Source organism: Zingiber officinale, chromosome 10A (genome assembly GCF_018446385.1).
Source record: "Zingiber officinale cultivar Zhangliang chromosome 10A, Zo_v1.1, whole genome shotgun sequence".
Classification (NCBI taxonomy): Eukaryota; Viridiplantae; Streptophyta; class Magnoliopsida; order Zingiberales; family Zingiberaceae; genus Zingiber; species Zingiber officinale.
In genome coordinates, this window is record NC_056004.1 from 22,095,288 (window position 1) to 22,111,178 (window position 15,891).

Consider the following 15,891-nt stretch of genomic DNA (forward strand, 5'->3'; position numbering starts at 1 on the left):
TTCATCTTCAATTTCATCTGTGACTTCTGAATCGATCAAATCAATCGATCAGAATAAGCTACTCTAGATTTCATTCCTCTATTCTTCTAGCATCAAGAGTTTCAGTTGATCGTGAGCTTGAAGGGCAGTTCCCAAGAGTTGTGAGCATCATCAGTACTAGCTGGGTGTTCGGTTCTTCTTCGTTGATTGGTTGAAGGGCATTTCCCAAAGGCATTTCTGTTTGGCAATACGAAGAAGGAACTTGATCCATGATTTGAGTTGAGGAACATTTTCTTTATCTTTGATTTCCATTCAATAACTCAGATCTGATGATCTGATTACTTATATTTGCAACTCACCTTCAGTTTTAAATTCTTGCAATTTGGTGGAAGCATTTTATCTATTACTTTACTGAATCAAAAAACCCTTGATCTTTGTATTTGGTTTGCTGCAATTCGATTGCCATACGTTTCAATTATGTATCAGACATCTTGATCATGTTTATTTAGTTTAGATTTTGCAATTTAGTCTATCTACTTGTCAAAGCAAATTCTATTTAGTTTGTTTTCAGTTTGATTGTAGGAGTTGAATTTCATCTTTTCATTGAGGAATTGATGTTTAGATGAGTTTCTTTTCAAGTCTAGTTCTTCTTTAATTTGCTAACGAATAAATTTCCTTATGGGCACATAGTTTAGTTTACAGCTAGGACATGATTTCTATTTTAGGTTAGATTTGGTTAAGGGCATTACTTTTCTCAATTGTATTTCAGCATTCATTTAGAAAGAAAACTTAAAACCAAACCCTCATTTCTAAATAGAAACCCAACAAGAATTTTAGATCTAAATCAAGCACACATTAATTAGCTATCCTCGGAAAAATATGACTCGGGACCTATACTACATCTTTTCTTTTGAATTAATATGGGTTTTCAACAATTAATAATTTGAAATTTCACGTGACATGCAATATGGTTGACACCAAATTTTCGCGCCGTTGTCGGGGAACACTAGTATTGTGTGTTTGACTTTAGATTGTGCATAGTTTTATTTTTTTGTTTTGCATCTTTCTTGATTTTATTGTATATCTACTTGCATTCTCACTTTGACTTGTTTTCATGACCAGGACTTCAAAAGATAAATTGTTTGAGTCAGATCCAGATATTGAGAGGACTTTCAGGGCTTTGAGAATTCAAGAGAAATCATCAGAAGTTTCTAACAATACTTCTTCACACTTTGAAACTTCCATGGCTGAGCATCATAGGACTATGAAGGATCTTGTAGCTCCTGATGAGACATTTAAATATTCATGTCTCACTTATCCAAATTTGGCAGGAGATTTTGAGTTAAGATCTGGACTGATTCATTTGCTTCCTAAATATCAGGGATTATCTGGAGAAGACCCTAATAGACATTTACATGAGTTCCATGTGGTTTGTTCTACCATGAAACCACAGGTATTTCAGAAGAGGATATCAAGCTAAGGGATTTTCCGTTTTCTTTAACTAGAAAAGGACTGGTTATATTATCTTCCTTCTGGATACATTACATCTTGGATTGATATAAAGAAGGCTTTTTTGGAGAAATTCTTTCCAGCTTCAAGAACTGCAACTATCAGGAAGAGTATTTGTGGGATTCAACAAGTGGTAGGAGAGACACTTTATAACTATTGGGAGAGATTCAAAAAGTTGTGTTCAAGTTGTCCTCAGCACCAAATCACTGAGAAGTTACTTGTCCAGTAGTTCTACGAAGGTTTGCTACCTATAGACAAGAGTATGATAGATGTAGCAGCTGGAGGAGCTTTAATGAACAAGACTCCAGAACAAGCTAGAGAGCTTATTTCAAATATGGAACTCACAGCAATTTGGAAGTAGGTTATTAACTACATGAGAAGTTGGAGAAGTTCAAATGGTTTCTAATGAGCAAACGGAGATAAGGAGTACATTGTTAGAATTAACATCTTTGATGAAGCAATTGACATTGAATAATGCTAATCAAACTTCTACTTTTCCGAATGCCCAATTTCCATGTCAATCAAGGGTAGTTTGTAGTAGTTGCTCAAGTCAAGATCACATTTCAATCCAAATCTTTATCAAGATGAATCATTGGTAGCATTTTCAACAGCTCAATTTCAAAAAAAAAAAAAAAATTGACTCTTATTCTTCTACATACAACCAAGGTTGGAGAGATTATCCAAATTTAAAGTATGACAACTCATTTTATCAACAACCACCTTCAAATTAGAATTTCCAACAAAATCAGAGTTTCCAGCCACCTCAATAAGGATTCCAACAACAATCACAACATTTTCAACATCATTATCAACCTACTAATCAATTTCAGCAATCATTTCAGCCTTATCAATAGAATTTTTAGCAAAATCAGTAGCAACATCACTGGTCTCATAATTTCCAGAATTTACAGAACCAGCAGCATGCACTTCCAGCACCCTCAAGACTAAGTTTAACCCATGGAAGCTCCCATAATACTTTAGGTACAAATAAACAATAAGCTAGATTAGAGGAGTTGATGCATCATATGTTGCAGCAGCAATAAAATCAGCAAAGAACCGATTCTGCTTTACAGAATATTGAAAGATAGATTGGGCAATTAGCTTCCAGTATTAACCAAATACAAGCTCAAGGATCAAGTCAATTGCCTTCACAAACAACTCCTAATCCTAAAGGGAATGTGAGTGCATTAACTTTAAGAAGTGGGAAGATAATTTCATATGAGAATTCAAGAGAAGCAAAATCTGCTAGGAAATTTCTAGCAGTTCAACTTTCAGATTCCAGCAGCCCTCAAACAGCTTCAACCAGCTCTGATCCAGAATTTCTAGAAGCCCAAAATTTTTCAAATTCAAGCTCAAATCTAATTTACATTGATCCCATGAATTTAGTGCATGGGCAAGAGAAGAGTTGCTTGAATCCAGGAAGTTCCAGTAGCTTTATTCCAGTTGAACAAATTCTAGTAGTAACTCTAAATTCAAGCAATTTCAAGATTTCAGAACATCAAATTCTAGAATCTAGAATTCCAATAAAGCAAGTTGTCGAGCCAAGCATTCCTTTACCTTTTCCTCAACGCAAAGTACAATCAAGGAAGAATGTAGAGGAAGAAAAGCTAGAGAATATCAAGAGCTTATGAATCTATTTAGCAAAGTGGAAGTCAATGTTCCTTTATTGACAATGATCAAGCAAATTTTAAGTATGTAAAATTTCTAAATGATCTTTGTGTACACAAAAAGAAGTTGAAAGAGAATGAGTTGATTAACATGGGCAAGAATGTATCATCACTTATTCAGCCAATTCCTCAGAAATGTGAAGATCTTGGAGTTTTTATAGTACCTTGTGAGATTGGTAGTAATGTGTTTGAGGATGCTATGTTGGATTTGGGAGCTTCAATAAATGTAATGCGAAGATCAATTTTTCAGACTTTAGAGATTGGACTATTACAACCTACAGGGATTGTTATTCAGTTAGCTGACCACAGTCAAACTCACCCAGCTGGAGTTATTGAAGATGCATTAATTTAAGGTGAGAGAATTTATTTTCCTGTAGATTTTTATATCCTAGATATGGAAGGAGACTATCTAGCCAATAGATCTCTGCTTATTCTTGGAAGACCATTCCTGAAAACTGCAAGGACAAAGATTGATATTCATGCGGATACACTTTCCATGGAGATAGGAGACACAGTGGTCTAGTTCAATATTTTTGATACCATTAAGCACCCAAGAGAAGATCATTCTATTCTTAGTATGAACATTTCAGAGGAGTTGGCTATCATGGATTTATTTTCTGATGTTGATTCATTTCAAAAAAATTTTGATGTTGGTGAGTGTGAGGAATATTCTGTAGTTTTAGAGAATACTTTAGATATGGGAGAAGATGTTAGTTCTTATGTACTATTGTCAGTTGAGAGAGAAGATTTATGCATAGGGGATTGTTTAGTAGAAGCACTACTACTAGGATCGCCAATAGGGAAAGAATTATGTGTGGGGGATTGTTCAGCAATAGCACTACTCTAGGGATCACCATCTATTGATGAGGCATAGCTTGAGTTAAAGTCATTGCCTAAACATTTAAAATATGCTTATTTGGGAGAAGATCAATAGCTACCTATAATTATAGCCCAGGATTTGGAGCCAGAGGAAGAAAGGAGATTATTAGAGATTTTGAGGCAGCACAGAAGAGCCATTGGATGGAAACTTGCTGACATTCCTAGAATCAGTCCTTCTATTTGTATGCCTAGGATTTATTTGGAGGAGGATGTGAAACCAGTGAGATAGCAACAGAGAAGACTTAACCCACTAATCCTTGATGTAGTCAAGAAAGAGATGACTAGACTTCTACAGGCAGGTATCATCTACCTTATTTCTGATAGTAAATGGGTGAGTCTCATCCATGTGGTTCCAAAGAAATATGGAGTGGCAGTGGTAGCTAATGAAGAAAATGAGTTTGTGCCCACCAAGAGGGAAACTCCTTGGAAAAGAGTCGAAACCATTGGGTTTGCTTCTTCATCTAGTTAGATGAACCATCTTGTTTGGTCTATGTTGTGTCCTCATTGAAGTCAACTTAATGTCCTACAAAACCAAAAGAAAATAGTGAGGAAATATCATGAATTAGAAGAAAAATACACTTAAGCTCAAGACAATCCTACATGTATAAACATAATCAAAATCATATATCAACACATGCAATTAAACCTAATAAACCCAATATCAACCCAAAAGAATGTATCAAATAATGACTTATCAGGAGCTCTAAGTCAAACAGAGGTGGCGGTTAAAGGATCACCCTTGGGCAAAGCTTGGCCTCTCATCTAGTATTAAGGCCCCCAATTCAAGGACGGTCAACCTAAGGGCCGATCCTATTTGAAGAACAAGCATCCCAGTCCTAGGTACAGTCGGGTAGGTCTCAATAACTTGACTAGATCTGAATAGCTCAAGATATTACTTTAGTTATTAGGGAGTAGTCCCTAGTTGTGAGGACTCCCAACTGAAAGGTTGGTCTGATCCCTATGGACTTAATTTTTCATTCTCTAAAAGGCGAATAGCCCTATATACGGCAAGATGACCATAAAGTTGTTCAGACTCAAGGGACTCATTTCTATGATTGAATATATTCGAACGATCCTAAAGACAAGGCAGTATTTCACTCAAATATCCAGATTCTACATATATTCAAGCGACCCTAAAGACAGGGCAGTATTTCACTCGAATCTCTAGACTCCCAGCATATATATTTAAGCGACCCTAAAGATAGAGCTGTATTTCACTAAGATCTCTAGACTCCCAGCATATATTCGAGTGACCCTAAAGATAGGGTGGTATTTTACTCAAATCTCTAGACTTGTCAGAAAATCCTAACAACTTGTTAGAGAATAACAACCGTTTGTTAGAGAATATTCTTCTGAGATGATATAGGTTTAGGGAACCTTCCTCGAAGGTGATTATGCTTCCCCATAGCTGACACATTGTGACTGAATATTCCTTCAACCACCTTATTAATGGCGTTAGTTATAAAAAAGGTGTATACGAATAGTGGAAGATTCCTCGAACTGACTATACGCCTTCCAATATGCATATATTCCATTGCGCAACAACTTCTAACACCCGATAATCTCTATCATCTCATGATTATGGAGGTCATAAAGGTGATATATAAACAGGGGATCCTCTTTGATGGAAAGGTACGAACATTTCATATATTGTACTATGCACTTATCTTGCTATTCATTACTACTGTTCTACTTTCCTCTCGGGCAATATACTGACTTGACAGTTGGAGGGCCTTCGCCAGGGACCTCTTCCTTGGTTTTTGGGTGCTGACATTCTATTGGTTCCTTTGAGTGTGTGTAGGGAGTTTAGCGCACTAGCCAAAGAGTTTTCAATTCAACCCAAAGGTCTTTGCCCAGTCAACATCACAGCCACCTACCCAACGCGTCATCTCTAGCTTTCAGACAAGATCACATTTGGCGTCGTCTGTGAAAATCTTCGCATGAATTTAAAGCTCATAGATGAAAGAAGTTGGATGACTCACCACCACCACATTGACTCAATAGGAGTTGGATATGCTGATTAATGCTCGCGCACAAGAACTAGTGCAGCAGAAACAAGCAGTAGTAATGTGCGTAGATCTTATACTTTTTTATGCATGTTTTGACGCATAATTACATACTTTATTTATGATTGATTTATGTATTCTTACACTCCTTATCATATTTACAGTATAATTACTCTTCTATGTCAAAGATATGCTCTTTGTGTGCATTTATGTTGACAGGAGTCACTTTTGGAGAAAAAAAGGTGATCGTCGATGAACTGGAGAGAAAGCTAAAGATATTAGCACTAGCTGTGTGATCCTACACCGCCATGTGGCTAGTCCAGTGGAAGAGCAGCACACGGCCGTGTTATCCCACACAGCGTGCCACCCATTTCCAGAGCCAAAGAAGCATACGACCATGTGATCCCATACAACTATGCAATACATCCAGAGTTGAAAAAGAACACGGTCGTGTTGATCTCACACGGCCGTGTCACTTGACCCAAAGCCAAAGCAGCGCTGGCTGTATGAATCTCACACGGTCGTGGCACGGGTCGTGCCAAGCCTGTGCCCTAACCTATAAAAGGGGCTAAACTTGGGGGTAGCTGCCGACCTTGAGAGAATTATCATGGTGTCGTTTCACACCGTCCCCGACTATCATTCGACGATACAAGATAGATTCCATCATTCCATCAACTCCGGAAGTGAAGTATTGGATCCAAGGATTACTCGATGTCATTGGATAAGCCTTCTTCTCCCTCCTTCTCTTCGTTGGGTTTTGATCGCTTTATTTCTCGATGTCTTTGGATTTTTTTTCCTCTATGGAGTAGATTCTTTGTTCTAGGACAAGGGAGTAGTTATGGTTGTGTTATGATGTAAAAACTCATGGTTACACCTTTTATCTATCTACATGATATTAACTTGCTTTGTATCTATTCGTTCTAATGTGAATGAGATGTTTTGCCATGTTAGATCGAATGTTTGTGTAGAAATTGTTGATCTCATAGAAGAAGTGACTTAGATCGTATACCCGAGGGGCTCTAGTGACAGAGGTAATCCATTTACGAGCGTCTAGGACATTCCCTTGAAAGGAGAAACAATTCCTCCATAAGGAAGTAGGAAACCACACCTAATTTCTATATTTATCTTTACTGTTATTTACTAAATATATATTCCTGTGATCTATGACCGAGGTGCCCTAGTGACAGGAGTTAACCGTTTCCAGATTTCAAAGGAATCATCTTTATTGAATACTTAGGGAAAATAAATCTAACTTCCTACAAGTGCATGCAAATTGAAGGTAGGAAATTGGTAGACCATGATACATTAGTAAACACCATAATAAAATCGAACTCCTAGAATATTTCCCAAACTGATATATTTAACACTACTCTAGTTCTCTTTTCCTTCTTCTAAGTTTCTTCTTTCTTTCTAGATAGTAAATTTTCAACAATCGATAGTTTAGCTAATTCTACATGAGCGATCGCTAGTACTTATAATCAATCCCTGTGATTTGATATCTTTTAATACTAACGATGTATCCGTGCACTTGCAGAAATATAACAAGCAGCTACTAGTGACACTCTGCCACCTAATCTTGTTGCCTCGACAACAGTGCATTAGAGAGAAAGAGGGGCTCAGGAGGGAGGCTCGGCGGAACATCAGTCCATTCCCTCGGTGGCTGACTTGGACCCTCAAGTTCTGCTAGTCCATTTACCTCCTGCACCTCACTCACCAATCGATCGCCATTGGGCGCTCTTTTGTACATCGCCTGAGTACATGAGCCAAGAAGGACTACCTCAAGAATCTTCCGGAGAGACACCTGCCTGAGAGGGGCACAAAGGAAAAGCCCCAATAACTTGTAGCTTTCCTAAGCGGATTAGCACACCTTTCTCTTAGGGGGTGCTAGAAGGCAAGCTACCGAAACATTATCGTACTCTAGCAATAGGCGAGTACTCGGGAACAACTAACCCTAAGGACTATCTTCTGAAGTTTGAAAATGTAACGCCCCGCCCCTTCCTGCTTAAGCTGACGGGGGTTACTTATCTTTTCTTCTTAAAAACAGCGGAAGTCTTATCTATAGTATTTTTTTTTTCTTTAAACTTTTCCTTTACTTTTCAAATCATCATCACTAACTACCTATCATATGAGTCACATAACATGCTTAACTTAAATTTAAACCACAATACTAAAGAGCATGATGAAGTGTCATGGAGTCATAAAAGAACAACATGAACATAATTCTTATTAACTAGAAGCAGGTCTTTCTCTTTAGCCAAGTCACTACTACACACGTCCTTCTTGCCCCCTCCTGCTGCTCCCTTAGTACATCCAATCCTTGCCCTTATCTGTGGTACAAGAAAAGTAAGCTGTGAGCACTCAAGGCTCAGTAAGATCCTTTCCTACTCACAAAAACCGTATAGCATAAATAAAACTCCAAGGCATAAAGCATAAAGACAATTCATCATATCATGTATAGAGGCATCATATCATAACATAATCGTAAGGTATCATGACATATCATAATAAAGTCATAAAGTGCATTCTAGCATAACATAATCATGATCATAACATATCATAACATAATTATAAAGTTCATCCTAACATAACATAACATAATCATAAGCATTATGACATATCATGATAAAATCATAAGGTGCATTCTAACATAACATGACCATGATCATAACCTATCATAACATAATCATAGAGTTCATCCTAACATAACATGTCATAATCACAAGCATCATGATATATCGTAACATAATCATAAAGTGTTATGCGAGATGACTTTCAAAAACATGATTCATGCAATAGTATATGCAACATGTCCTTTGAAAACTTATTACTTACATACTTAAACATAATCATAACATGATTGGGGGCCCCGGCTTGTACCACATATATAAATGTGCGCGTCCTATGTAGGTCCAAGGTAGCAAGTCTTGAACCCTACAAGGCATACATACTAGGCCCGTTTCTTAGTCCATCGACCCCGGGGCGCTTATGGAGCCCACCCTTGGTACAAGCCATATAAAGTAAAGTAGCATGTCTTTCATATCATGGTTCTTATTATTTCATGCACATCGTATTTCTTATCATATCATACCATACAGAATTTGGGCACATAGCTCATCATAATGGTATGTAAAATTTAGGCACACAACACATCATAAATAGCATGCCTAATTTGGGCACACAGCTCATCATAAATAGCATGCATAATCTGGGCACACAACTCATCATCAATACACACAGCATAACATAAGGGTTACCATCATACATAGATCATAAGTGTACATAATTAAACATAGAAGCATAGCAAGCTCTTACCACATCATAAAACATTGCATGTGAGATACATGGGCCCCCGTGGTAGTTTTGATGTGATCAACCAAGTTGGTTAGGTCCTGCGTTTTGTCTGACCCCTGTGTCTGAGTGTGTAGAAACTTAGGAGCACAGGAAGTCGAGCGGAAGACGCAGCTAGCGAGAAGGACGGCACGGGAAGGGAGCCGACGGGCTCGGTGCGTCCGAAGGACGAGAGAGCTGCGGAAGAGTACTCCGGTGGAGCGAGAAGAACGTGCCCAGCGTTCGAGGGATGAGAAGCCGGACGGAAGCCTGCTCGAGGAGAAGGCCGGGAACTGGGTTCGGGTGAGCCCTATTTCGGATGGCCGTAATCACCCAAGGAGCCGAACCGGAGCAAGTCAACTATTGTTGACTTGTCAACGATTCGGTCGACCGAACCCCATGATCGGTCGACCGAACCCCAATCCTCAGAAGACCAACCGCTGGTGACACGTCAGAAGCCAAGTCAGCAAGCCAGCCGTTGGGGGACTTATCGGTCGACCGAACCCCTTGATCGGTCGACCGAACCAACGTTCATCCAGAGACCAAGTCGAGCAATTTGATCGGGCCAACTCAGCTGGAGACCGTTGGCTGATCGGTCGACGGAACAAAAGGATCGGTCGACCGAACCTAAGCTCGATCCACAGAGACTGCACCTGGACAGAAGACTGGGCAGGTACAGCAGGTTCGGTCGACCGAACCTGGGGATCGGTCGACCGATCCCTCTCGAGTCAAAACCTGATCCCGAAGATCAGGTCATCCGATAAGCTCTAGAACCCCTATATAAAGAGGGTCTCGAGCAGCTTTACAGAATAACGAATACGAACGATTTCGAAATACAACTCCTGTACTCTCATTTCCTAAGCAACAGTTCTGTGCTCTTCAAGTGTAAAAGGCTACTCCGCCTTCAGAGAAGGAGACTTCTTTTAGTGCACTCTCTTACTGCCTTGGATTAACAACCTTCTTGGTTGTAACCAAGTAAATAGCTGAGTCTTCTATTTCTGTTTATTTTAGTTCTGTTGAATTTCATAACTGTTGCTTTATTATTTAAGTTGAAAGCCTTGAGGAGGGTTTAGTTTTTATTCGCAGGCAATTCACCCCCCTCTTGCCGGTCCTCGCTGCACCTACAAGTGGTATCAGAGCCCAACAGCCTCAGAGGGACTAACCGCCATCTGAAGCACAAATATCAGAACAATGGCCGGCGCGAACATCTATCCCCCGAAGTTTGACGGAGATTTCGCTACATGGAAGCGAAAAATGGAGGTATTCTTCAAAACAGATTTTGATATTTTAATTACTATGAAATATGGTTTTGCAGCTCCTAAAGACAAAGAAGAAAACACATGGAGCAAGAAGGAGCAAGCCGACTTCGTCGCGAACGGAAAAGAGGAATTCCACCTCCTCAGCGTTCTGCCACCTCAGGAGGTAAACCGAATCGGAAGTTACGACTCCGCGAAAGATCTCTGGGAGAACTTCCTGGAGCTTCACGAAGGTACATCCGAAGCGAAGCTAGCTCGGCGCGACATCCTCTGGAACCAGTTGACTAACCTCCGGATGAACCAAGGCGAGAAGGTAGCGCAGCTCCAAGCAACGATCAAAGAGCTGATCACGCAACTAACCAATCTTGGAGAAGAGGTAACGAACCGGGACTCAATCCGGTATGCGCTCAATGCCTTCCCCAGAACTCCAGAGTGGGCCTCCTTAGTAGATGCATACTACATCTCTAAGGATCTCGAGGTAAGTACTTTAGAACAATTATTTTTCACTTTTGAACTTCACGAATCTCGAGTTTCAGAGTCCAATGGAGTAGAGAAGTCCAGTCAGAACATTGCCTTAAAGGCAAAAATGAACAGTTCTGACTCCGAAGCCTCGGTCGATGAATCAGAAGCAGCACTTCTGGTAAGACGCTTCAATAAATTTTTTAATACTAACAAGTTTAGATCACAGAGGCATCAACGAAAGAAAAGGACGATTCGTTGCTACAACTGCAACGAAGAAGGGCACATCAAGGATGACTGCCCCAAATTGAAGTGTAAGCAAAAGGAGGAGACAAAGACCAAGTACAAGAAACTAAATTCCTCCAAGCACAAAAATCTGAAGGCGACATGGGACAATTCTTCATCCTCCGAGTCAGAAGTCGAAGAATTCTCGGGACTAGCACTGATGGCCAACCATCAGCTAGAAGAAACATCTAGCTCAGAAATGAGCATTGATGAAGGAGGAGGAACGTCAGAAGAAGAAAGCAGCAGTGAAGGGGGAGCGTCACCAGAACAGGTAAGTAAGGTACGCAATCTAACCCCAACTCAATCTTTTAAGTTTATCAAGTCTCTTTCTAGAGAGTTAGATGAATTAGAAAAAGAGAATGCTAAACTAAAGTTGAACCTAGCAAGAGCATGCCCGTTAGAAATGTATGATCAACTAAAATCAGAAAATGATAAATTAAAATTAGAAATTAAAAAATTAAAAACTGATGCATGCTTAAATAGATTTCCTAAATCAAAAGTAAGAATCTATGGAAAATTGAATTGGTACATTAAACAACATCAGGGTCAACTTAGGAAGATTCCCAAAAGTTATATACCCCCTATGTTTTTAAAGAATCCTGTAGGAAGGAACCTTTACTAGGTTCCAAAATCTGTACTTGATTAATTTTTTCAAAAAATTAAGAGCTTGCAGTGAGATAATTAAACTTTGAGTTTCTTTATGGAAGCTTTGTCTAAAAAAGTGGTTGTTGCTCCAATAACCAAGAAGGCCTAGTGCCTCGCCACGACCTGGAAGCCGAAATATCGAAATAAAAATATTTAATTAACCTTCTGATAAAAGCATTAATATTAGAATTAAACAATGCTTTGAAAAGTTTTTTTAAACATATCCTTAGGAACTCTTTAAATTTTTTTTTAAAATTGTTTTCTTGAAATTTTAACTTAGAAATTTTTTTCAAACTTCTGTAACTTGCTTGCCCCCGTTTTTTGCTGTGATCAAAGGGGGAGAATAAATATAAGTACAAGTTTTAGAGGGAGACAAGTTTTAGAGGGAGTTAAGATTTTTTTTTTTAATTTTAATCTGTTACTTCTCTAAACTGTGTTACAATTTTATTAATTGCAAATCTATGCTATAACTGTTAGTTTAGTAATTTTCTTAAAATTACGTAGGTCTATTTTTAACCCTAACTTGAACTTGGGTTGATGCACATCAAAAAGGGGAAGATTGTTGGACCCCGTGGTAGTTTTAATGTGATCAACCAAGTTGGTTAGGTCCTGCGTTTTGTCTAACCCCTGTGTCTGAGTGTGCAGAAACTTAGGAGCACAGGAAGTCGAGCAGAAAACGCAGCTAGTGAGAAGGACGGCACGGGAAGGGAGCCGACGGGCTCGGTGCGTCCGAAGGACGAGAGAGCTGCGGAAGAGTACTCCGGTGGAGCGAGAAGAACGTGCACGACATTCGAGGGATGAGAAGCCGGACGGAAGCCTGCTCGAGGAGAAGGCCGGGAACTGGGTTCGGGTGAGCCCTATTCCGGATGGCCGTAATCACCCAAGGAGCCGAACCGGAGCAAGTCAACTGGAGTTGACTTGTCAACGGTTCGGTCGACCGAACCCCATGATCGGTCGACCGAACCCCAATCCTCAGAAGACCAACCGCTGGTGACACGTCAGAAGCCAAGTCAGCAAGCCAGCCGTTGGGGGACTTATCGGTCGACCGAACCCCTTGATCGGTCGACCGAACCAACGTTCATCCAGAGACCAAGTCGAGCAATTTGATCGGGCCAACTCAGCTGGAGACCGTTGGCTGATCGGTCGACCGAACAAAAGGATCGGTCGACCGAACCTAAGCTCGATCCACAGAGACTGCACCTGGATAGAAGACTGGGCAGGTACAGCAGGTTCGGTCGACCGAACCTGGGGATCGGTCGACCGAACCTGGGGATCGGTCGACCGAACCTGGGGATCGGTAGACCGATCCCTCTCGAGTCAAAACCTGATCCCGAAGATCAGGTCATCCGATAAGCTCTAGAACCCCTATATAAAGAGGGTCTCGAGCAGCTTTACAGAATAACGAATACGATCGATTTCGAAATACAACTCCTGTACTCTCATTTCCTAAGCAACAGTTCTGTGCTCTTCAAGTGTAAAAGGCTACTCCGCCTTCAGAGAAGGAGACTTCTTTTAGTGCACTCTCTTACTGCCTTGGATTAATAACCTTCTTGGTTGTAACCAAGTAAATAGCTGAGTCTTCTATTTCTGTTTATTTTAGTTCTGTTGAATTTCATAACTGTTGCTTTATTATTTAAGTTGAAAGCCTTGAGGAGGGTTTAGTTTTTATTCGCAGGCAATTCACCCCCCTCTTGCCGGTCCTCGCTGCACCTACATTTAGCAAACTTGGGCATTTGAAGGATTGCATCAATGAGTGGTACTTCAACACATATTTCTTTTACCTTCTCCAAGAATTTGCCAAACTCTTCATCCTTCTTTAACATAATAAGTCTTTGAGAAAAAGGGACTGCTATACTTTGATGGTTAAGTGCAAGAGTCTCTTCAACCTTAGTGGTACTCTCCTCATCAACTTGAATCTGATTTGGTGCTGGAGGAGAGAGCTCTTCTTCAGTGTGCATCTCTTTTGGAGCAGTCACTTGAGGATCTCCCAAGGTCCGTCCGCTCCTAAGCTCAATTCTATTGCCGTGCTCCATAGAATTGACATCAGACTTGCCAGGTAATTGTCCTGGTGCTCTAGAAGATAAGAAAGCTAGTTGGGCAATCTGACTTTCCATAATCTTTTAATGTCTATCAGAATTATCCATTCTCTGAGTAAGCTTTAAAATATCTTGTTTCATTTCATTCTGAGTAGACATAATTTCTTCAAACATCTTTTCAATTTTAGACATAGGAAAGCCTTGAGAAGATTGTTGCTGAAAATTCTACTGCCCGGACTGAAAATTAGGTCTTGCCCCCATAGATGGTCCTTGATCTTGATTGTTTCTATAGGAAAATTTTGGATGATTTTTCCATCCAGGATTGTAGGTATTTGAATATGGGTTGTTCTGCCTTTGATTGAAACTCATGATTGCATCACATTGCTCTAATTGATTGATTTGTGCAGTGATAGCTCCTAATGGACATGAGTCATTTGAATGTTCAGAACTTCCACATACTTCACAAGAAGAAACAACGACATTGACCATATTTGAAATAGCTCCCATATTCTCAAACCTTTTAATAAGAGCATCCAGTTTTGCAGCCAATAAGGTCACTACATCAACATCAAATTTTCCTGATGCTTTTGTTGTTGGGTTCATATAAGAATAGCCACCACTTCTCTCATTATCCCATTGATGGTGATTTTGTGCTACACTTTCAATTATCTCCTCGGCTTCATCCAAACTCTTATTCATAAGTGCCCCTCCAGCAGCTGAATCCAGGGACACTTTTGTATGATAATTAATGTCGTTATAAAATGTATGTAGCACTAACCACCTTTCCAAACCATGGTGTGGGCATTATCTGAGCATACTATTGTATCTATCCCAAGCTTCAAATAAAGATTCAGAGTCCAATTGTTTGAAGCTTGCAATAAGATTCCTCATATGAGTTGTTTTACTTGGAGGATAGAATTTATCAAGGAATTGTTGCTCACATTGCTCCCATGTGGTGATGCTATTTGGAGCCAAAGAATTCAACAATTGCTTGGCTCTATCTCTCAAAGAAAACCCAAATAATAGTAGGCGCACTGCCTCTGAAGGAACATCATTCATTTTCATTGTGCCGCATATTTCATAGAAGACTTCCAAATGTTGATTTGGGTCTTCATGCGGTCTTCCACCAAATTGATTTTGCTGCACCATAGATATAATTGCAGATTTGATCTCAAAATTATTTGCTTCAACTGAAGGCCTTGAAATACTAGATCAAAAGCCCCTAGCATAAGGTGCTGCATAATCCTTTAGTGGTCTATTCGCCATGATAGAGTGTTCTTGTTATTCTTGTTGTCTTTGCAGAATTTTTCTTCTATGAAATGTTCTGTCTATCTCGGGATCAAGAGGAAGAAGTTCTCCTGTAAAGTTAGATCTTCGCATACACAAGAACAAGATAACAAGATATGTTTACAAAAGAAAAAGAAAGAAAGAGACTAAATCAAAAGAAAACAGAGAAAAATTAGACAAGAATATTAGAATCAAAATGCAGAATTAGAGTTACAACAAAAGGAATTGACAAGAATGTTATACAAGAAAGGAAAAACTTATGAAAACAGAATTCTAAGAATTAGATTACAACTATGCAAATGAAAAGAGAAGTTATGTGTAGTCTAACTCAATTGAAAATCCCTAATGTTATAGCGCAGTCCCCGGCAACTGCGTCAAAAACTTGTTGACCTCCGCAAGTGTATGGATATGTCGTAAGTAATAATAAAAGATATCGAATCCACAGGGACTGTAATAAGCACTAAAGATGTCTCAAAGCGAGTTAGCTAAACAACCAATCAATTGATTTACAAAGTCTAAGTGTAACTATGAAAGGTAAACAAAGAAATAAAAGAAT

The 15,891-nt window shown here is 39.5% G+C and overlaps 1 non-coding gene across 1 annotated transcript; it reads left to right on the forward strand.

The window, feature by feature from the left end:
* Positions 1–14,835: 14,835 nt before the first annotated feature.
* LOC122028380 lies at positions 14,836–14,941 on the forward strand. Its single transcript, XR_006124771.1, has one exon. It is a non-coding gene; the product is annotated as a small nucleolar RNA R71 (small nucleolar RNA).
* The last annotated feature ends 950 nt before the right edge of the window (positions 14,942–15,891 follow it).